This window comes from Calliphora vicina, chromosome 1, assembly GCF_958450345.1.
Source record: "Calliphora vicina chromosome 1, idCalVici1.1, whole genome shotgun sequence".
NCBI classification, from domain to species: Eukaryota; Metazoa; Arthropoda; class Insecta; order Diptera; family Calliphoridae; genus Calliphora; species Calliphora vicina.
Genome location: NC_088780.1, coordinates 84,909,504 through 84,933,954, shown reverse-complemented (window position 1 = coordinate 84,933,954; position 24,451 = coordinate 84,909,504). Strand labels below are relative to the sequence as shown.

General features: G+C 28.7%; 1 protein-coding gene across 1 annotated transcript in view; it reads right to left on the bottom strand.

Moving 5' to 3' along the window:
* Antp (Antennapedia) overlaps positions 1-18,170 on the bottom strand; it is a 252,502-nt gene extending 234,332 nt beyond the window's left edge. Inside the window, exon 1 of the mRNA XM_065515054.1 lies at positions 17,972-18,170. The gene's annotated coding sequence lies outside the window, so the exon portion shown is untranslated. The remainder of the gene's footprint in view (positions 1-17,971) is intronic.
* Between the last annotated feature and the right edge of the window lie 6,281 nt (positions 18,171-24,451).

The window sequence follows — 24,451 nt, the reverse complement described above, 5'->3', positions numbered from 1 at the left end:
GCTTTTGGAGTTTCAAGTCCTGACTGAGTGTGTATCACCAACGCATTTTGTGGGCCTTTTTTTAAATGGCTGAAAACGAAAGAAAAAACTGTAAGATTGTCTTGTCTTTAAGTTGATTTCGGGATTAATTTGTATTGTATTGAAAAAACATACATGTTCTTTTTACAAACATACTCAAGTTTTTATACCCTTCAGCTTCGTGAGAAGGGTATATATAAGTTTGTCATTCCGTTTGTAATTTCTACATTTTTCATTTCCGACCCTATAAAGTATATATATTCTGGATCCTTATAGATAGCGGAGTCGATTAAGCCATGTCCGTCTGTCTGTCTGTCTGTCTGTCCGTCTGTCTGTCTGTCTGTCTGTTGAAATCAGTTTTCTGAAGACCCCAGATATCTTCGGGATCCAAATCTTCAATAATTCTGTCAGACATGCTTTCGAGAATTTTGCTATTTAAAATCAGCAAAATCGGTCCACAAATGGCTGAGATATGAGGAAAAAACCAAGACAACCTCGATTTTTGACCTATTTTTTTACCTATATCTGGATTACTAAGATATTATATAGACAATATGGATATCTAATGATAGATATTTCAAAGACATTTGAAACGACGTATATAAGACCATAGTAAGTTGGACCTACAATGGGTCAAAATCGGGAAAACAAATTTTGAACCCGAATTTTTTTTTTTTTTAAAAAATTGAAAAAACAAAAAAAAATTTTTTAAAATTTTAAAATTTGAAAAAAAAAAAATTTTTAAAATTTAAAAAAAAAAAATTTTAAATAACAATCGAAAAATTTTTTTTTCCAAAAAATTCAAAAAACAACTGGAAAAAAAATTAAATTTTGTTTACCTAAAAATATTTAAAATTTTGAAGTATAATTTGGTGAAGGGTATATAAGATTCGGCACAGCCGAATATAGCACTCTTACTTGTTGTATTTTTTTTTGTCTTTAAGCCCCATCTTCGTCATCATCATCAGTGGAGTAGTTTTTATTTAGTTTTAAAGAGTGTCCACGTTTCAGATTTTTATTCAATACTTACGAAAATATCATTGTTTTACCAAATACATAGTTAAATAGCGTACATTTCAATTAAACAAGTTATCAAGCATTTTGTTGAATAAATTAAAAGTTTAATCAAAATTGGCCTAACACAGTGCAGGAATTTAATAAAAAAAAATGGAATTAAATCTTTAATTTCTTAATGGATGCATAAGATTATAATAAAACTCCAAGGAATGAGATCAGAAGGCTCTAAAATGGGACACCTCGGGTATGAGCATCTCATATCGATATACATATCTTGATTCCTAGTCCTGACCCAACGAAACGCCTACCATTTGTCGCATAGTGCTTTTATTTAGAAATTAATCGAGGTTTTAGTACAAGAAAAAATCTAAATTTTTAGCCAAAAACAAATTCGTGTACAATCTTTAACTGTTTGCTAAATATGTATGAATTTAAAATGCATTCGTCGCAGAAATACCGGTATACAGTAAAAAAATCTACGTACCTACGACACCTTACTTTTCCAAAGCTGTTTTGGGTTCTGAATGGATACAGTGTCGAGCGAGTATTGCCCAAAAGGAGTGTAAGTAAAGTTGTCGTTTGTTTTTAGACTTGCCAGCAAATTGTTCTGCTAAGAAGGTGATTTCAACTTATTTCTGTTTGTTTTTTTTCTACAGGGATTTTGTTGTTTTTGAGTCTTTTGGCAACATGATGATGATATATGAAGTATTTCATTGTATGACATTAACAGCACACAGAACATGTTGTTGTGTTATTTATTGAGTTTTCAGATATTTTGAAAGTATTAACATTGAAACAAATTATTATGATTAAAAGATTTATTAGGATGGCAGTAGATGTATATTTTTCTTTAAAAAACACACTCACACTCTAACAAAGTAAAATATAAAAAAAATCTGCTGCACACTTATTTACAATGCGAGTTAACAAAAATATGTATCATACAAATGCTAAAGAAAGCAAAACAAAACAAAAAACTAAAAATAAAAAACAAAAGTGATTTTGTAAATGATTTATATCCAACTACAGAAAAGACACAACTAAAGAGTTTCCTTTAAAACTAAAAACTGTAACATTTTTTGTTGATGTTTCAAATTTAAAACGTGCTGGAAGTTTGAAACAGGAACTTAAATGGAAAACATACCTTCTTCGTTTTTTTTTTTTTGTTAACTGTCATAAATCATAATTTTGAAACACAAAAGAAAAACCTAATTGCATAAACTGATAATATTATATACCTGTTTTAGATCAGTCACTCACTCACCAACTCGCACTGACTAAAGAAAAAATCATAGAAAATACGTGTAAACTAAAGTAAAAACTAAACATCTTGGCAAATGCAGCCATAAATCTTTCAACAAAATGTTCAAACAATGCCCATGAAGTCAAGAAGTTAAACAGTCATTTAGAGAAGGTGTTGTTTTTGTTGCGAGTTTTAAAGTCAAACCGAATTTTTAAAGGTAATTTCGGTGCTGTTACCAAGTTAATTACCCTTAAACGAAGGACGCATATTAATTTTTATTACCGTAGAAAATGATTGCATAATTTTGTAGTTTTTCAAACAATGAAAACTCCATGATTTTTTTCGTTAAAAGTAGAGAAAAATAAGCATTAAAACGAGACACCCACCCGTGAGTTTAAGGTTTAAAATTTCGGTTGATTGTGGCTGATTCTTTGTTAAATGCAGGTGCCTGAAAATCAGTTGTATTTTTTAGAATTTCATAGGAGGACAGTTGTTTTTTAATTTGTATGAAAATGCAAGTGTTTGAATAGTACTTAGTTATAGCTTGTTCAAGGTTAGTTTTTTAGCAATTTTTGTTGTTGCGTTTTCAAGGTCATCCTTGATGTTAAAAAAATATGTACATATTTATATTCAGGTACAAATATAAGGAATTTTCATACTACCTAACACAAAAATATAGATTTTTCAATTGTATACAAATTAACCTAAAATCATAACTTTATTACAACATTTCAATTTAATAGTAGATAACTAATATTTAATACGTATAGGGTAAAATGGACACATTACCCACTAAATGAAAAAAATAAACTTAACTCAAATTAAAATTTCGAAAATAATTTTTAGTAAATTTGTCGTGATTCACATTATGTTCCATTTTCTACTGAACCCATTGTGATGATTTTCAATACCAAACTTCCTAGGACAATGATAAACATTAGTGGGCGAATCTCATTAACTTCGGTTGAGTATTTAAAACGCGAGTGTTTTACACAGGCGAACAGACAGAATTTTAAAATGATCAAGAAACTGACTTTGGTAAATAATTTCTCAGTGATACACATCCCCATCAGCGTTGCCGCTTTGGTCCAATTGGGCCAAAATTGGTAGTTTGAAGTTAACAAATTGACTTTTGGTAGTTTGGTTGGTTTGTTTCGATATTTGGTGTATTTTGGTAGGCTACGATATTTCTGAATACAGAAGTATTTTTAAGAACAAAATAATAACGAAAAAACTACTTATGTTAAGCTAAAATAATAAAATTACATATTTGGAAAATATGAAGATAGCATTTTCTAAAATATTTAGTTTAGTCAGGTAAATGTGTATTTATTTAGTAGTGTTGAGTTCAAAAAATGCCAAAGGGCTCTCAAAACTTTTATTTTCTAATAATATGTGTTAAACTCTGCTTCAATATCATTCTTCCTCTGGATAATTTTATAGCAGCAATAATATAATTTTAAGTTAACTATTAATTTTGAACCGAATTCATATAGCATTTCTCAAATATTTTAAATGTGGTAGGTTTTGGTAGTTTTTAATTAGAAATTTGGTAGGAAAAATATTTTATGAGTGGCAACGCTGATCCCCATAGAAAAAGCTGGGTTCTCATATCACTACAGATTGAAAATAAATTATTCGACCACTGTAATTATCAGAGCAAGTTTAATTTAAAATATGCACAAAATAAATATTCACAAACAAGCATATCCATAGCAAAAATCTAAATTAAATACTTTAAATTGCACACAGAGAAAACAGATTCGTTGTGTCGACTGAATTTGTCGGTTGCAAGTACTGTCTCTTAATATGATTCAAATAAATAATAAATAGTACGCGTAACTGTATTCAACAGAAATCGGTGAAAAGAACTGAAAATATCAGTGGCTATAATAAATTAATTTTCAAACAATTTGCCATTTTTTTAATTTATTTTAAATATAAAGAAACACATATCGCTCATTTGCTGCAACAACGTCATAACTCAAAATGCGGGAGTTTTGAACTGAGTAATACAAAATATGAGCCGTTCTTTAGTCTTTCATATAGTTTTATCAGTTTTAAAAAAAGTCAATTATTTTTTGTATGAGTGTGTGTTTTTGTTTTAAACGTCAACATGAAAATTCATGTTTTCTCATATATTTGACAATTAAAAAGTTGTGTTAAATACAGATTAGAAAGATATTAGTATCTACTATTTAAATCAGGTTTTATTTCTGAAATCGCATGATTTGTTGAAAATTTATTTAAGAAATGGTAAAAAATAATGGGCAATAAACCTTCAAAGTGATGAACTGATCCATAGACCACGAAAAATAATAATGAGCAAACACGACCGCAAACTGAAATTCTTAGGCATGATAAGGATTGATTTTAAATAATATCCGGATCATTGGCTACTCAAGCAGCAATTTCAAAGCTACTCAAGCAGCAATTTCAAAGCCGAGGACTTGAAAGACGATTTTTAATGACCGAAATGAAGCTTGAACGTTATAAAAGAACATAATTTTCGCACCATTACTTGCGATAAAAATCGGATCCATTACAATAACCCGAAGCGTAAGAGATCGTATGTAATGCCCGAACAACCAGCTGATTCGACACTAAAGCTAAATATCAATGGCTCTAAGGTAATGCTCTGTATTTGGTGGGACCAAAAGGGTGTTATTATTATGAGAAATCTATTCAGACAATTATACAGAAGCTTTATCGAACACAACTGATTGGCGAACATTGACCCAAAAACATCCAGAATACGCTGCCATACATGAAACTGTAATAATCCATCATGATAACTATTTAGAAGTAAGTGGTTGGAAAGTTTTGCCTCACCCGATTTATAGCTCAGACCTTGCCCGTCCGACTACTATTTGTTTCGGTCGCAACAGAACGCTCTCTCTAGGATACTCATAACTTTGTAACTGAGTATCCGATATTGGCTTGATTTGTTCTTGGCCTCAAAAGATGTGCAGTTCTTTTGGCTCGGAATCCATATGTTGCCAGAAAGATGGGAATATTTTATAGCCAATATTTTGAATAAATTTATATTGTACAAATATTTCAAAATAAAAGCTAACAAATTTAAGTCACACGCCCAATACGTTACATGCTCTAAAACCAATAATTGATGTGGGGTGGTGATGGATTGAAAACTTAAAAGTTGCATTTTTCTATGAAAATCTGTAAAATAATACTTTTCATATGAAAGTTGCCATTGACTTTACTCACATACATATATGTTTGTAGCTTTCAAGTAGATACTTATGGCAATAATTTATATGATCAAGAATTACATCATAATATGTTGCTCTTAAATTATGGTTATAACATAGTTCTCATAATCTGAGAGCAACATATTATGATGCAATTGGTCATAATGAAAATTATTGCACAAAAATATACTTGATCGCAACAAATATATATATATACTGTAACAGAATATGGTTGCGGCAGTCATATGAATGGTTACAGAGGTCATAATATTGATGAATAACTTTTAGATATGTTCTAAAATGCATGTGAATGGAATGACCACTTTATATAAGCTAATTCTCCATGAGTGGTGTTATTTTATTGAAATTTGAATTCCAGAAACCACATAATATAAATTTAATTTAAATGTCAACTAAAAGTTTGAGATTAAACTTGTTTAACATTATTTTCTCTCTCGTTTTTTCATTTAGCTTACTTTCTTTCTTTATTTTTGGTCAAAAATTGCCAGAACTATTGGAAAATTAGAAAAGAAAATCCCATAAATAACTCAAAGGCTTTCGAATATACTAACAAGCAACGAAAAGAAAAGAAAGAAGATATTGCTCCACATCCTTTTTTTTTGGAAAATATAACAAGTAAGAAAAACAGCAGACTTAAGAAAATGATTACAAGTGTAAATGGATGTTGAGGTTTTTGTATTTTTTCCTTTTATTTTCAAAATAAATCGTCTTAAAGTCTACAACATTTGTGGAGGAATTTTGAACAATCTTGTATGTAAAATGAATTATTAATGGGGTGGAGGCAGAGTGAGTGAGTAAAATCACTTGATGTATTTTATTCTTGCCATTTTATTTCACAATAAGTACAAGTATTTTATAGCAACTATGAATTATATGTATTGTAAATTGTAAATATGTAGTACGAGGAGTATTTACAATAAAAATTGGTTTGGTTTTTGTTGATATTCAGAATTTAAACTTACAGACATACATTTAATATTGTTTATATACCAAATATATATTGCACATACTATATATATGTACGTATGTTGCAAGTATAGTACGTATGTAAGTACATACAGACATTCGTACGTATGTCGCGTATCTCTTTGCAATAAATCATTGTCACCCTCTCTTGTGCAATGTCACTGTAAGCGCCCCCTGCTGGGCTGCAGCAGAAGCAGCAACAAAAATACACATATTTTCAAGTGTATTCTCGAAAGGCATACAGAGACAAAAACGTAAACTAAAAATACAGCAACAACAACAATAAAAAACAACAACGACAAAAACCACAGAAAAAATAAGCAAAATTGCAAGTAAAACTGAAATCAAGCAAAAATATGCAGTCCAAAGCTCCATCCATGCCCTGTCTCTACATTATACCAAGCACAATTTTGTGGTATGTTTGAGCAAAAAAAAAATACCCAAAAAATTACCACCCAACTTTAGAAGTTTTTCTTTTGCACAAACCATCGGAAAACTCCTGAAATATTTGTGCAACAAAACAAAAAAAAATAAAAAACAAGCAAAACTGACTATATGTGTAGAAACAGTAGTAAAAGTAGTTGAATACTCTAACGACTACAAACAACTGCTGCAAAAACAACAATGACAGTTGCTTTAGTTCAGTATACACTGGAGTTTGTATGCAAGTGCAAGTACGAGTAAATATGTACGTGCAAGTGTAGGTCTGTGTCTTATAATCCTTTTGGTATTTTATACTACCGCATACAGTCATACATCAAAATCACACAGGATGAAAGAAAATGTTTCCAAAAAAACAGAAAAACTCACACAAAAATGCTGTAAGAAGCAAAATGAAGAAAGAAAAAAAGAGAAACTTGCAATTGTGCATTTTGATGTGCAGCACAAAAAAGTGTTGGTAAGAGTTTTTCCTTGCTTTTATTTTATTTTTTAATTTAATTCTTCTTTTAGCTAGCCTTAAAAATAACTCAAGTTTTTAATAAAACAAAATTATTGTACATTTTGAGAAAAACGCAAATCGAAAAGTTTTTGCTGAAGTTTATGTAAAGAGGAAAACAAAAACTGAAAATTGTTTAGTTTTGTCTGGCAGCGTTGATGACAGCCTTTTTTTCTCTTCACTTTACTTTACTTAGACAGCCCAGCCGGTCTAGGTTTTTACGGTCTGTGCCTTGCACAGTTCAGAGTATAAAAGTTGCGCCAAAAATTTTACAAAAACCAAACAAAACAAGCAACTAAATCCTTTTGTCAGTTTTGAAAAGCTACCAAAATATAAACGACTGTAAATGTATGTAAGTATGTAGTCAAACCTTTAAATTCTTCTTGCAAGTTGTATGGTTGGCTGTAAAACGAGGTTAAACAAAACAAAAATCAAACAAAAAGCGAAAGAAAACTGAGCAAATCTACACGAATAATTTTGTTATGTGCTCTAGAAATATAACACACAAAAATCAATAATTTTAGTTACACGGAAATTGATTTATTTTTAAATTATTACAGACCTAAAGAGCTTAATGAATTTAATTATTTGCTTTAATCGCAAACAGTTAGTTTATTTTAGGAGTCCGTTTAGTTGATCATATTTAAACAGATAGAAATTGTATAAAATACAATTGAAGTTACATTTGCCACTGGGGCACATTCTTTCATACATCGCACAGTTGGGGAATTTGGAAAAATGGAAATAAATCTGTAATATCAAAGCACATATTTCGATTTTTATAAAATTTTGAATGGTTTTAGAAGAGATATAGCTAAAGGTACAGCATAAAGAGTACTAACATTCAAATCGGATCAACAATTCGAATAAACACGAGGTGAAAAAACTTGGGTCCGTAACTTCGTCCCAGTTGGCCTATAAGATTCGAATTCATAACATTAATTCACTGCTATATGCATGTTTTATGATTATCGATATATCCGTTTAGAAAGTACAGATTTCTTTTCCATATTTATTTAAATTCCATCATTTCTATAATTCGAAAAATAGGAAACAGTGTTAAAAATATGTACAGTAGCATTTATTGTATTCCAAAACTTTATTAAGAATATTTTTCTATTCTACTCCTTCTAATTTTGCCGTTTTACATAAAATCAAAGCAGAGTGCAAGTGTTTGAATTACATATAAGTATCTATGGCAGTGGTAGGCATAAAGAGAACACGGAAAATTTATTATAATAACATTTTTTGCACTATTTTTTTATTTGTTGTAATATGACCAGCTATTTTATATGTGATTTTTCGTTTTTATTTTATAACTTTTATGAACTTTATTCACATGCATTTTGTTCACGTGTAAATTACCGATTATGTACTGATACTTATCTAAGAAATAAGTTCTACGATTATCTTAAGGTCTCAAATTACAGCTGAATATTTGGTTTTATAAGTTTAGAATTTATTTTAATTAAAAAAGGAAAAATACTCAACTTTGTCACTTAATTAAAAGCTTTTTTTTTATTGCCAAAGACAAAGTTTATAAATTTACGACTATAAATTTATTTATTGTTTTAACTTGATTGTCATTTTAATTAATGCTGCTCGTTTCAAATGTAACGCATTTCTTTCTCTTTCTACCCAGAATCTGTGTATCTGATTTATTTTTTTATTTTTTTTTTCTTAAAATTTAGCTTTTTTGTTTTTATATTTAATTTAAATTTTCACATTGTTTGTGTTGTCTAGTGATTAATTAAGCATTTTTTTCTCTCAACTTCTTTGTCATCATTTATCATTTTGCAAAGATTAAATGAAAAAACATTTTTTTAAATTAATTCAACCATTTTTTTTACAGAAAAAAAGTGACAATTCAGTTGTTTTTAGCTTATAATTCAAATTCTTAACTAAACAAGTTTATATTTTGTTTGAGCATATTAAATAAATAATATTTTTGTGACATTTTTGTATAATTCAATGGTTTTTGTTTTAAATGGGAATCAAAAATATAAAAAAAACAGCAACGTATTTTTTAGTCCATTTATCATTTGTATAAAGTTTTTGTTTGTGCTGTTTTTATACCCTTCACCATGTTTTTTCAGATTTAGTTGATATTTTTGGTCAGTTTTTTGTTTTAAATATTTTTGATTTAGAAATAAATAATAATGTTTGTCAACAACTTAAAGTTGCCTTTAAGAGAATAAAACAACCAAAATATTTGAACTAAAGAAAGCTAAGTCATAGTCTGAGAAATAATGTCAACTCAGCGATAGCTGTATCATCCGGAAGTGTTTTACCCAAACAAGAGCATTCGACAACAGCAACCATTACAAAAATATGATAAACTCAAAAATGTAAGTTTGACAAGATCTAATCAAGCCATAGCCTCGCAAATATCTTAACCACCAATGTGGTGGTTCTGCACTTAAAATTATTGAGCGTTTAGGGCTCGTAATGTTAACCAGTTAATCATCGGATATATAAATATTATTTGCTATAAAGTGAATGAGGGTAAATAGTCTTATTTAAAATGAAACCTTGTAAACCTAAAAATTTGCCCAAAAAATACATGTTAAAAGTGTTGTGCAAATGAGGCATAAATTAATTACTGAACTTTAATGGAGTTAATAAATTTTCAATTGGCAACACTAGCAACATTCACGGCACATAATAAAATAAACATTTATAAACTCTCGACTTTCAGACAACTGGCAACAAACAATATTGAGTAGAAATTATATCAATTGAAATAAATCAATAAAATGCACAAGCACATGCCAGACATACATACAGGCATAGTTTAATAATACAATTATAATTACTCTCACTGCCATGTTGCAAAATGAACAAGATTCAATATGCAACAACAAATTAGGAGCAAAATGTATAAATAAATGGACTATATACATTAGAGTGCTCCAAGATTGTATGGACGAAAAAAACTTTCTAGGTACAGGCCGTCCCCCCCTCTAGAATTGTTCTATGTAATGTAGAAACACGTTGTGTAAAATATTAGGATGATAGGATAACGTTAACTGGTGGCGCAACGACGCTGAAGTTTTGAGGTGCATTTACAATGGGAAAATATGCAATTTTTTCAGTTTTTGTAAAAATTTTGCCATTAAATAATGACTTTTACAATTTAATTTAAAAGAATCGAAATGTGTACGTAATTGTCGTTATAATAAGATATAAAAGACAAAAATTGGTGAAAAAATGTTAAAGTTATTAAAAAATCGCCAGGCCATTAACGTGTCTCAGGCCACTAGAACAAGAAATTTATGAACAAAATTAACATATTTTGAGAAATATTAAAATAAAAGCTTAATTTTACTTAAAATATATCCATATTTACTTGTATATGAGTTTTTGTCCTCGTAGGATACCGTTAACCTATTCGCAGGTATGACCAAAAAAATTAAATTTTTTTAACGGCAGTTTCAAAACTCCAATTTCAAACTTTTAAAAATTTTGTTAAACAAATTTCAGAATTTTTTGATCATCACCTGGGGATTTATTGACAACATAATATGGAATCAAAATGTGAAAAAAGTATGTCAATACCTCCTATAGTTTTTCCGTACCTGCGATATAAATTTTGCGATTTTCGAGAAAAACTAATTTTTTGGTCATATTTTGGGGAATGACCAGAATTTCCTTACTGTAATGATTTTTAAGTAAAAGCTATTCAGAATAATATAGTCCAGGTAATTTTAAATATAGTCTGAAAGTTTTACTAAAATCGGAAAACTTTAACCCTTAAATCGTGAAGGACAAAGGTAAATTTTTTCAATATTTGGAATATTATATATTTTTGGGCGGATTTTGATGAAACATAAGAAAAATATAAAATGAAGTCTAGTATTCACAATAACAGTACAAAAATGGAAATTGACCCTTAATAGCACTTTACAAAAACTGAAAAAATTGCATATTTTCCCCTTGTAAATGCAACTCAAAACTTCAGCGTCGTTGCGCCACCAGTTAAAGTTATCCTATCATCCTAATATTTTACACAATGTGTTTCTACAATACATAGAACAATTCTAGAGGGGGGGGCGGTCAAAATTCGCAATTTTATTTTTTTGGAGCACTCTAATATACATATATGGACATATGTCCATACAAAATGCAGATGAACAATATCACAATAATGCCAAACAAATGGACTAAAAAGTTGAAAATTGTTTATAAAGTGCAGCACAAAAATTGGGTTTATTAAAAAGCCATTTTTAAGCCATTTCATTAAGTCAATAGTAGAGAGGACACTTGAATAAATCTGTTTAAAGATAGATTTATAAAGATATGTGTAAATGAAAAATTAAATCATAATGATAATTAGAAATATAAATACAAATATTTAGATGTTGTTTAAGATAAATATAATTGAAAAGTTTGTTTTGCTACGAAAACCTAAATTATTGAAGACAAAATAAATAGTAATTAAAAACAAAAAACTTCATAACATTTTATAAAGGTGTTTAAATTTCAAATTTACAATTACTCTTTCATAATCAAATGTTTTTTTTTTGTGTGTATAAACTAAACACAGACAGATTTTGTTTTAACTACTAAAGGATATTAATACATACTAAAGCAATGTCTAATAACTACTACTACTACTACATATACATAATACTTCTATTACACTTGTAAAATTTATAGGAATTGTGTGTCTATACATATCTGTATATGTATGTAGATTTTGTGCATGTTTGAATGCATTATTGACTTGACTCACATGCGCAGCAGAAAATTTAATAAAATGCAGTCAGTGTGTGCATACAGTGACACAAAACGGAAGTAAAACTATGCTAAATGCTCAACATTCATACAGATACAGATACATCTACACATGCAGTAGAAATACAACTGAATGTATATGTATTTGTGTGTGTAAGTATGAGTTACTGCATAAATATTATTATGCATATACGAGTATTTAATTGTATATAATCATAATTCAAAAACCAAGTACCAAGTTCAAAGCTACCATTACTTCTATTCTCAAATATGCTTAAGTACATACATACATATATACATATTCACACACAGTGGCAATTTACAGACACTTGCTCACATTTTCCATCTAAGAACTGAGTTTGTATTCGAGTATTTTGTCCTAAAGATGTATTGCATAAATAAAAATTTAAATTATTACATTTAAAATGTTGGCTAGTTTAAAAGAAAATGTTTGCAATTGTAATTATTTATTTACTTATGTGTTTAACATTAATAGAATTAGTTTTTGTGCTTCAATTTTAAAATTTAACAGTAATTATATGCAGATATGCAAAATGTTTCTATTTAATAAGCTTGTCAACAGTCTTAATTTGATTAATTAAATTATTATCAACTATTTTAATTAGATTTTGATTTATGATTTGTATGTATGCTTAATCAATTCATCATTGAAATTGTTAGAGATTATTTATTATTGACAATTTCTAAAAATTATTTCCTAATTTTTGTGAAACGTCTCAGTTTTTAATTTATTTTAAGTAATTTCTAAACAGATTTTCAATTTGACTATGTATTTCAAACAGGCAGGATGTTTTTGTTTCGACTGCTGCCCACTCGCAATTCCTATACATCAGTGCACTATGGCTGAATTTCCAAATTTTGCGATTTTTCAAAAAAAAAAATTAGTGCGTTCAATTGTCAAAATATTGGGAAGAAAAAATTAATGTTTAGAGATGAAATGCTCATAATATTTAAATTTATGCAAATTGGTGTTATCAATTGTGAAACAATATATTTTTATTAAATAGAACGTTGTTTTCCAAAATATACTTTCAATAAAATAAATCTTTTAATATGGATTCTATTACTCGAGGTGTGTATTTTTATCTGTTGTAAAGATATTTTGTAAATGTTTATATTTCGCACTAATTTTGATGTTATTACTGGCTCATCTTTTTTGTGAAATTGTCAATAGTGTTTTCGTCTTTTTTGGAGTAGAACTCCCGTGGATAACAACCGATAAAGGAGTTTCCTATATGTAGTTCATCGTGGGAGACTAAGGTTTAACGCCATGTAAAATAATTGCAAACTCACGATTTAATACTGCTTTTGGAAAAGGTAAATTCATATGGGAGCCCCACAAAAAAACTGACACGACTTTCATAATTTTTTCTAAGGTTTATAGAAATGTATCTATCAAATTATGATGGGAGTGTTTTAGTAAATATAGTTCTGTAAGCATTATTTCCCTTGTCGGGAAATAGTTTTTGCAGCTACTTGGGGTTTTTTCGGCCATAGTGCAGTGGTCGTCATAAAGAGAACATTTAATATTATTTTGAGATTTTTAATTGGCTATATGTGCAGACTAATGTAAATAATGTTACATATCATATGTTTATATTCATTAGGACCTATCTCCAGGTTTGGTTTATTTACTCAAAGTATTAATTGTTTCATAATTTTGATTAAAACTTTACATCATCACACCATTGTATATTTATTAGCTTAGTTTTTTGAAAAACAAAACCGAATATCTACACAGTTTTAATTTATATTCCAAAATATGTACTATAATATCAAAACCTCACAAGTGACAAACAAGTAACAAAATTAGACTCAATTCCTTAAAAAAGTTGCAGAATGGAAAAGGCTAATGTGGTATAGCTAAAGAATTTCAAACAAATAATATGCCAAAGAAAGGTGAAGTAAGAAAATGGGCAGCGGAAAATTTGAAGAAAGCTATGTGAGCTATTAGAAACAACGAGATGGACATTATTTTCGCATCTGTCATTCAATGTCTCCTACGATGCGAAGAATGTATTGAGGAGCTTCTGGTAAGCTTAGACTGCCGCCAACTTTAACCGCATCCATTGCAGATGATTTAAGTGTGGTTTAGTATACAATATTAACAGAACATGGTATACCACATTACCCACCAATTTTTTCAATGGCTTGTTTATGGTTTTTTTCTCTTTTTTTTAAACAACTTTTTTACTTTCATAGATGTAAACCTAACACTTGTAGTAGAACACCATCTGAGAACTGTTCCAATCAAATTAAGATTCTAAAAATTATAGTCACATTACCCGAACTTACTCTAATAACTTTACTGAAAATTACAATATGTCAAAAACGATACTTGCATCTCCGGCTTTTTAAATTTAAAATAATTAATTTGAATAATTTGTTAACTCTGGAGTACGTCGAGTATCGTTTTTGGATATTAAACATTTGTCAAAGCTATTTACATTACTTTAATAATGTCGTTTTATTTTCTATCAATAATTATTTCAAATAAAATTGTGAATTTTTAAATCTTGTTATATTTAGACAGTACACATTCATATTTAAAAATCTATACCCGGGAAAGCAAATATTGATTTGCTATAAATGTACAAAATATTGAATGAAGTAGATTTTTGCACTCTATAACAATTTTAATTTCGCTGATAGCACTTATTGAATATAAGTCCTCAATATAGAAACTGCAATTTTAAATTGATACAAAAAAAGACAAAATGGATAACTAATTTTTAACCTAAATTGTTATGGCTCGCAATTTTGAAGTACCTTTAAAATAAGAATCAAGATAAATAACCAAATTTTGGAGAATTCTAGATGATTTTTCTCCTGTGATATCTTTATGCTAAAATGAAGATCCAAATTCTCCGTATATTTAAAAATAGTGAACATATTAAGCAACATAGGACGAACTATTGTAGGTAAAATCAACTATCAGAGATAAACGACTTTATTCATCGGCTTATTTAAAAAGTTATGCTCTTTAATTTGTATGACCAATTACCAATGTGGAATAGTTAGATTATTTAACTTAATTTCAATGGAATCGACAAAAAAGTGAATTATTTTCTAACACAAAATATAATTTTTAAAAGTCTGGTCTGGGGTTTCTTTACACAAAAAATTTACTTTTATATTTATATTTGTGGCTTATTGAGCTACTGCAGCAATCCCTTTAATTTTGTTTAAGTTGTTGAAACCTTCCGTCGGAATGAGTTTTTCGGCAAATTACATCTGTTTAAGATATTTTACTATAAATTAGGAATAACATACAAACTAGAATTTAGCATAAAGTTTTTCTTTTGATCGAAAAACAAAAATGTATTTTGTTCTTTTTCTTTAAATTTGAAATTTAACCCGCCAATGGTGACCTATATGTCTGTGAGATCGGTTGTGTTAAAAAAATCGAATTACTTTATTCTCAGTTATTGCTTTTAAAAAATGTTTTGAATTTTAATATTGCAGTAAATGAGCTTAAATATATTAAATATTTGAGTTTTATTGTCAAAGAGCTTAATTTAAAAAAAAGTGAACTATTAGTGCGTGAGTCCGGCAACAGAATTGCTGAAAGTCAAATTTGCGTCACCATTGGCGGGTTAACAGATTACTTTTAGATACATTTTAATAATTTTAATAAAAAATAATGAAACTAAAAATAAGGTTTTTGCATTTTGAAAAATTGAAAATTTAAACATATTTTGGATTTTTCATTATTTATTATATTATAATAAAAATACCAATCAAAAAAGATTTTTAATGGGAATTTAAATTAATGATTAAATTGTTTAAATAAAAGATTGATTGCCAAGACAAATTCCGACAACGCTATATATTTGTAATTTACCCTACAATTCAGAAACACGAACGGAAAACAATTTTAAACATTTTGTATGATTGGAACTCAAATTATTAGAAAATTTTGTGATTTTCATACAAATTTTCAAAATAAATTTTCTAAACATTTTTTAAAAAAACATCTTGCACTTTTACCGCTTTTAATAAGATCATATTTTTGATATTGTAATGGATATTTGAAGAGGTCAAAATAAATAAAATCTATCTAAACAACCAGTTTAACAGTGAATAAATAATTTTGGTATTATCCAATTTTAAAACATTTAAAAACCGAGTGATTTTCATACAAAGTTTTGAAATTTGAATATTTTACCAACTTTTTTTAAAATATATTGATTAATTTTCAACTTTTTAAACAAGTTATGTGATTTTTTTTCTGGTTTAATATTTAATGAAAATATGACTTTTAAAAAACAGTGAATGTAAAATGTTTCAGATATTTTCATAAACTATATATTGCCGCCGGGTGGTAAGAGTCAGAGACACAGATATTTTGGATTAAACTAATCAATAGAGCTTCGAATTGAGTATTTTTCTTATTGAGTTCTATATATTTAAATCGATTTTATATAATGTTAAATAATCTCGAAAGCTAATGTTATTACTACTACGCTGGATTTTCATGCATTTATTATTGGAAAATATGCACCCAAAATATGCTTCAAAAAAATAAAATTGTGACCTAAACATTTGTAAAATATGTACTTATATTTTTGTGCAGAAACCCAAAATAATTAACTATGCATCGCACAATCCCCAATAAATACACAGTAGAGTTCCAAGCATTTAAGACCCTTTAAATTATACCAAGATTTATATAGTTAAATATTTAACTCTAACATCTTGGGATGAATACTTGTTTAACACGACAAATCTTTAGAGACTCCATCATACGAGTTTCCTAGTAAACTAGCATTCCCCCATAATTTTCATATTGTGAGGAGCGGTAACTGTGTATATGAAGTTACAAAAACTTTCGGTAACGAAATCTCTTATAAATCGAAATTGAAATAAAATTAAATATGAATGTTTTTGATACTACAAAAAACAAAACTTTTTTGAAGCACAATGTTTTGAAATGATAATTTTCAATAGCTGATAAAGAAATTAGTTAATTTATTTATATTGCATTTAGACTTTCGAGAAAAAGCATGTATTTTCATTAAATCTGCCCTCCAATTATTCTAACAATAAAGCTATATTGGGTACACAGAGAAAACAGATTCGTGATAGCAAACGAATTTGTTGCCAATCGAATGATTCCACCCTAGTGACCGAATTTTACAGTTGTTGCTACAAAATTTTAAAAGGGGAAATAAAAGTTTGGTTGCTTCTACCGAAATTATTCTATGTCAACTGACTTTCTGTTGATAGAACCGAAAAATTCTATGTGTGCAACCGAATCATTCGATTGGCAACAAATTCGGTTGCTATCACGAATCTGTTTTCTCTGTGTATATATTTGGGATATCTAGATTAAATCCTAAATAATATTAGAATAACGAAAGATTGTCCAATTTTGCTTCCCGGAATGTGGAAAAATTACTATTCGATTCAACATTTTGAATGTTTAATACCGTCGATCATTCGCCTATGTAGGGCCCTGCATTAGATGCATAAATTCATACTTATTAGTGCTCTATTAAGAAAACTAAACGATTCTTTTAATGACTTACATAAAACATAAGTATTTGTATGTAAGAAAATTCTAAATGCATTTCAAACAATATGAGCCACAGTGCTACTCATTTGCCGCAATCAAAGCTCTTGTCTAGGTGTAAGTGTATTGAGAAATTAGTGAGTAACGTAAATCGATTTTATGTCCTTCAAATGAAATAAACTTTTGTAACAATTGCACGCACATACCTAAATATATTTAGAAATTTATACAAGTATCTCATAGATCTGTTTTAGTTAGAAATCATGCACAAACTCAATACTTACATTTAATCCTTTTTGAAAGTTGAATGCGACTACAGGTCTTTCTTTACTCCTTGCAAATGTTTGTTGATTGTTTGCAAAAGCACACTTTACTTTTCTCTACTCTTTGTTATTTGTGTGTAGTTGTTGTTGGTTTCCTTCTCTACTCCTTTATTTGTTGTCGTTGTTGTTGTTAATGAAAGTTATGCTCTTTTTATGATTGCACTTTCTCGCAAAACACTAGTTTTTTATGATTTTAAGAATTTCCTTTTGCAATAAACACTCTCTTGGTTGTTTGATAACACAGTGGTCTGCAGTATTGCAAAATGTTGTTTTTTTTTTGAATGTTTGTTTATCAATAATTAAATTTTATTTGTTTATGTAATAAAGCCATTTTTAAGTATATTTATAGTAATTATGTGGTAGTATTAATATTTATTTATTTTTTTTGGGGTATTTTAAATTTATTGCTAATATTTTTTGAGACTAGAGAAGATTAACTGGTATTATTTAAAATTTACACAATTTGTTTTGATTTTATTTTTCTTTGTTTTGTTTTAGATAGAATTTAAAATAAAAGAAACACAAAATTATGTTGTTAATTTATTTATAGGATAAAATTTTGGCATTAATTTATGATATTTCTATGTATGTTTGTTTTATTTATTTATATATTTTTTAAATCAATGGATATTAACTGCTTAGTTGTTGTTATTGGCACAATTTAATATTATTTAATTTAATTATATATATTTTTTAAAATATTGCACATTTCATTAAATATTTTATAGAGAATTTTGTTGTTTGTAATTATGGATTTTCACTGGTATTTAGTTTGTTAAGGTGATAATTATTTGTTTTTATTTTTTATTGCCATTTAGTGACCGGCCGTAATTGTTTGTTTACACGTCGTTTTGTTTTTTTTTTATTACTCCTCCATTAATAAATTTGAATGAATTGGAAGAGAGTATGAGTAATAGTGTGGTGATAGTGTAAACACATACTAGTTTACGCGCTACCGTTTGTTGAGTTGATTTTGATGTGACTGTAAACGTACGAATAAATTTCAGTTTTTACGATTATTGTTATGATTATTTTTATGACTGGCTGTTTGGTTGAATGTTGTTTATGGTTATAATGCTGCTATGATGAGGATGGCTGCTGCCGTCTTGTAGGTTGCTGCTTGCTGTCTTTGCTTGTTGTTTCTGTTTTCCCAAAATCCCAGCAGCCAGCCAGCCACCACTTTCTGTCCGTCTATCTCGTAGCTCAAATTCTCTGTACATACAATGTACATGCATTCATACGTTTAATGCTGCTGCTGCTGCTGATGATGATGTATTTGTTGTGTTCTATATCTAATTCTGGGCTGTAGTATGTACAATTTCTTTTGTCATAAATTGCTTTAGTAAGCATTAGAATAGATAAATAATGAAACTCGCTCACACGCACAATAAGAACGAACACATTTAGTTGTTCTTATGAATCAAAATATAGACTAAATTACATATGTGATACACTTTCATACAGACATTTGGAAATAGTAAATGAAATTTCGAAAAGAAATTGGAATTTTTAACCAGTGAATAATAATATGTAGGTAGGTAGTAAATGAAAATCAAGTGCAATAAGAAACTAGTGTAATTGAGCAGCACTCTTTCTTTAAAAATTTGCCAAAGAATTTCAAATGAATTTAAGAATTTTGTTTTATTATTGTTTTTTTGTTACTTTTTCAGTTTTTGAGAGATTTATTATCATTAACTATCCATTGAAAGTACTAGTGATAGTTGTTGTTTTTGTTTTTACATTAATAATAGTTGTGATAGTAATAATGATGCTGCTTGTTCTCTTTTTTTTAATCTTCAGCTTTATTTTTTATGTTTATTATTATTATTGTTTTTGATGATGTTGATTTCTTTACGACTTCTATCAAACTAAACCCATAAAGTATTCAATTTGTAGCATATACATGTGAAAAATCCGAGCAAAATTATAGAGCCGCGCGTCGCGTTGTAGTACTATTCCTTAATACGAAATCCAAATGAAATTGTATGCAATAAGAAGAAAAATATAATAAAGCGGACGACGGTACCGTCTCTCTATATCTGTGAACGCTAACGGTGGCAGAATCGAACGTACTGAAAAAAGCTAAAAGTAATAAGCAAACATTTAGTTTGCCAGCCAGCCTTAGTTAGTTAAATCAGCCAAAGAGTCAGGAGCTCTTTTCTGAAAACTAAACAAAAGCAAGAACATTAAAAAAAACGCTACACTATATGAATTGAAAAGGGGAAAATAATGTACAATATAGAGTAGAAGAAATTCATGAAAATAAACAACAAATCCACAAAACTCACATATAAATAACACACATATGGATGTATGTTTGATACCGAATACAATTGCCAACCATACATTATGGCTCTTGTTCTGCTGTCGTCTGCTACGTAGCAGTCAACTGGGGAGGCAGAGCAGTTGGCTGAAAACACTATATAAATAATCTTATAAGATACTCTGAACTAAAGCAACAACAATAACAGCAACCACCACAAACTATGCCAACCAACCTTTCGAATACACACCACACATTTCGAAACAAAAGCAGCAACCATCATCAACCCAACCTTCCTTAAATTCATACATAAATACACACGAACCTACACACAGCCGTTTCAACATGCCATAAGCCCACTGTGCCAAGTTGCTCTCACTAAACTCATTTCAGTGTGTTTTTCATTCCTTGTTATTTATGTTCGTCAACGTCTCGGCCAACGTTGGCTGCGATGACGTCAACGTTTACGTTACGTCTCGTAAATTTTGTTGTACTTCACAATTTGAGTGACCACGCGTAGCGCCGAAGCAATAAAGTATTCCTGGGTCTGTTGCAAATTTATTGTGTGAATTTTTTTGTGTTTGCCTTTTTGCCTCATCTTCTTGCTTTTCAATTTTTGTTTTCCTTTTTTTTTTTGCGTTTTGTTTAGTACAAAATTTGAGTTAAATAACTGTGTAAAAAGAGTGTTTATGGGATTTGTGCGTGTTTGTTTTTGTAAAAACAAATGAGTGAATGAGTGAGTATTGTGATTTCTGTATGGGTTTGTGTGTTTTTTCGTTGTTGCTTTATTGCTTTTTGTTTGAGTTTTTGAATTGTGCAATTTATGTGAGAATTTTTACTGTGTTTGTGAATTTGTGTGTGTTTTTTTGTTCTTAAAATTTCTTTGCTGTTTGGTTTTCCTTATTTTCAATTCAGTTTTGTCTTAAAGTCTGACTTACATATATTTGTTCTATTAAATTTTTAAAGTGTTTTATGTTTTGTGTTTTCAAATTAAATAATAAAAAAAACAATAAACAAAAAGGAATAAAACAGTAATTGAAAAGTTGTATAAACTCAATTAAAGCCGACGACAGAGTTGCCAAGCGTTAAATTTGAAGAGACCTTTGGTAAATGTAAAATTTTTTATTGGGCTTTTTCAAGGAATAAATGTACAAGCAACATATAATTTCCCTTTCGCTATATTTTATCCATATTGATACATTTTACATTTTTGCACATAACTTCCATATTTTTTTAAAAAAATGGTTTTTTAATCTATTTTTGGAATATAATTTGAGATATCTACAATTTCGTGTTGGATTGATAGCAATTTGGAAATGTGTGTAAATAAATTTTTGAATCCAACAATTTTTTTAAAAAAGTGTCCTTGATTTGCCTATAAAACTTGTAAAAACACTAATTTAGCAATAAAAATGATTTAGAATGCTTAGAAACATATTAGGAAAATACAAAAATAAAAAAAAATTACAAAAAATCGTTGTGGGCTTCAATATAAGCATCCAGGACTAAAAATTTAATTTTAGAACCGCTTTGTTTTTGACGCAATTCTAATTTCTGAATAATTCTAATTTCTGGACGTTTTTTTCCAATAAAAAATTGAGTAAATTTACTTCCAAAAACTAAAATAAAACACTTTTAATTTTTTTTTTAATTCAATTTTATTTGATAAAAACAAGAAAACGCAACAATTCAGTCCAATACATTAAATGTATTTTTATAAATTAATTCAGTCCAAAAAACTAAAATATTTTACACATGTATGTATTTAAAAAAATATTAAATAATAAAGTTAAATATTATTGGCGGGATAGCTTGCACAATGGCCATATTTGCAACTAATCTTTGGTTGACATATAATCAGTTATATTTACCAATGGAACTAATTTATGTGATCCATCAGAGTTTGCAACAAGTAGGATTGAATTTCTGTCTTTTTGAATTTTATGTCCAGGGGCGTTTTCTCAAAAGCAGAGACATATGTTCTGTCTGGTAGGCAACGAAAAAATTATACGGTTTCGTCGACATTATATATTTGTGATTCCATTAACCCCATCTCAGCGACATTTGCACGATATCGATGAATAAAAGTAGTGACTGAAGCAACATCACTGGAAAGAATCTCGCCACAAATTTAAAAAAACGGATGCCGTGTCGTTTCTTAAATTTAGTAAACCATCCACAACATGCACGGAATGCATTTTCATCTTTATCGGGATATTCCTCCCTAAATATTTGTTTAGCTTTCTGTTTAAGTATTGGCTCAGTCAGTATACACTTTTTTCTCATACAGACGACTTTCCATTTTAGGATATTCAGCGCTGTGCAAAGATTTATTGCTTGACTTCTGATATGTGTTGGAAACAGCATTTAATATTGCTGTTCTATGTGATTTGATGTAGCTGCTTGAAGATGTTATCACATTAAAATCTAGGGCTAACCGGTTCCCTTGAACGCCTTTGTCAAGCTTTTCTAATATTTTTACTTTAGTTTCCAATGGTAATGTGTCCTTTTTACGTTTATTTGACATTTCTAATGATACACTTTCACTTTTTAATAGAGACTGCCAAAATATGTACACGCGTATCAAATTTCTCAAAATAAACTAGCCACAAATATACATAAATGTATTGCAAACACTGATTCTAATTTCTGGACGTTCGAATTACTGAAAGCTCTAATTTTTGAGCGTCTACTGTATTAATAAAAACTTAAAAGAAATTAAACTATTTCTAGATATTTTTACTAAATCGAAATTGTATTGTCACCATATAGAAATGTGCACAACAAAAGCAACAAAATTACTAAATGTTTAAAATATTATGATTGCGTAAAATTGTTGGTATTTTTCCAATGATAAAAGTATTTTAAAGGATAAATATTTCAATGAAATAATGTTTTTTAAGTTTGCTAATAATAAACGGTTGTAATAAGAATTACCATTACGTACTTCAAAATACAAGTTATTATTGAACTATGAAATTGATCTTGTAAATAATACGACTAGTCCATACACGCATGTAAAATATAGCACATAAGGAACTAGGACTAGTCCAATAGGTAACCCAAATGAATTGAAAAAACATGGTATAGGTATTTAACATTACGATGTCCTTGGACTGGACCATAAAACCCAGAATAGTTTTTAAACTACCCCATTGATCAACATGAATTTATTCCTTTGTTGCAGATATATTTATTCAAAAACAAAAATAATCAGGGCTATTTTTGGAAGCATAATTACAACAATATTTATATTAAATAAAGTTTCTAAAATTATATAATTGAGGTTAAAATAAATTACGTGTAGCCATTTATAATTATAAATGCTGAGGAAATTACATAAACATGCTTCCAAAAATACGGTGAATGGTGAAAGTGAGAACAGGAATATCCATGAATATTATAAAGAATTCATACTTAAATTAAATAATTTAAGTAGCAGAAAATTTTAGAAGCAGAAAATCTAGAACTTCCTTCTAATTCTAGATTTTCTGCTTCTTTCATAAATTTTCTGTTTCCTAAAACAAATTTCAGTGCAAGTTCGGTATTCGCGACTACCCATTAACGACTGTCCCGTTATCGCGACGGGTTAATTTTTAATATTACAGGTTCTATAATCACGACAGTTTACGAAAAACGTATTCTATTTTCATGACTTTTTTCTGTTTTTCTGTTTTTCTGTTTTTTTTTTTTTAAATTTGATTACAAAAAGGAAAATCCCCGTCTTTTGGTATATTAACCTTTTTGGATGATTTTGATCTTCAATTTTGTCAGTTTATTCGTGTCATTTGTTGTGTAAATACAGCTCTTAACATATTTTAAAGCCAACGATTTCTCAAAAATTAGAGATTTAAAAAAAATTTAAAAGTGGAGATTCCATAAATTCAATTTGCGTGAACTAGAAGTTGCATAAGATTGCAAGAAAATTCATTAAACAAGTTCGTACATACAACAGAAAGTGGCAAAAGTTGCACTTTAGTATCCAAGAATGGAAAAAATGTAAAATGGAAATTTGTAAAACAATGGGAAAAAATTTTCCAATATCAGCAACGATTTTACAATCAGTCACTTGTATACCAAAATTTATCAAACCAATTTATGTTTCAATGCCAGTGAAGGATGGTTGAAGAAATTTAAGCGTCGACATAGAATTAGATTTTTAAAAGTTACAGGCAAGA